The sequence below is a fragment of the Musca autumnalis genome, unplaced genomic scaffold (assembly GCF_047663935.1).
Source record: "Musca autumnalis isolate F117 unplaced genomic scaffold, ASM4766393v1 scaffold_2, whole genome shotgun sequence".
NCBI lineage: Eukaryota > Metazoa > Arthropoda > Insecta > Diptera > Muscidae > Musca > Musca autumnalis.
The window spans coordinates 18,089,209-18,090,131 of NW_027411755.1; the positions used below are offsets into that span (position 1 = coordinate 18,089,209).

General features: G+C 30.2%; 1 protein-coding gene across 1 annotated transcript in view; it reads left to right on the plus strand.

Annotated features, from left to right (window-relative positions):
* Positions 1 to 385: 385 nt before the first annotated feature.
* LOC141393773 (MTRF1L release factor glutamine methyltransferase-like) overlaps positions 386 to 923 on the plus strand; it is a 53,476-nt gene continuing 52,938 nt past the window's right edge. The window contains exon 1 of the mRNA XM_073967230.1: positions 386 to 910. The gene's annotated coding sequence lies outside the window, so the exon portion shown is untranslated. The remainder of the gene's footprint in view (positions 911 to 923) is intronic.

The window sequence follows — 923 nt, forward strand, 5'->3', positions numbered from 1 at the left end:
GCATTTTATAAAAAACGCGAAAAATGAATGAAGAGTTAAGTTTTCTCCACATAATCGAGTTGTGAATATGATAAACTGATTGTTTCAATGCAAATCTCACCAATTTCTTCCACACAAATGGTCTAAAAACAATTTTAAAAATCATTGAATTCGATTGTTTTTAAAATTGTTTGGCATATTATTCAAACACCACACACACACATACACAGTTTGTTTATATTGTTTTGAAGTTTTAGGCATACTCGAATGAAAAAATTTAAATTGACATAAAGCTTTGGCTAACCTTTCTTATTAAACCATGATTTATGTCTTTGATTCAAAAGCCATTCACTGAAGAATGATAGCAAAAAAAATGTCTTATCTTGTTATATTTATGTCTTTGAATGTGTAAAAAATTCATTCGGAAGTGATAACTTAGATAAACTTATCTTTTCTTGTTTCTTGGCTTGTAAACAAATTTAACAATTTAAATTTAATTTAATTTAGAATTAATGAAATGAAAATTGCAATGAATAATAATAAAATTACAATCTTAATTTTAAAATAACATTTGCAATTGATTGTGCTACATACATTGTCAACAAGATTCAGGATGCTCCATTGGAATTTGAAAATGTGCACATCAGTCAGATCCAGATCCAGCTTTGCACATCGTGAAATTTCTACTAGATTTAGATGAGGTTCAAATATGGACTTTATTTGCCCACTCCTTCGACTACCTCCCAACCAACATTTCGGATAAGTTCACTTTAAGACCTGCTTGGAATCCCTTTGATTTTTGTTGTATAGTACAAGTTTCATCAGGGGCAAGTCACGATAACTATCGAACTGATCAACCGATTTGCCTTGGTAATATTTCCATTCCTTTAAGTACCTCCTTCGAATGTGTTTGAGCAGAAAAAAATAAGTTGTACCTTTCATCC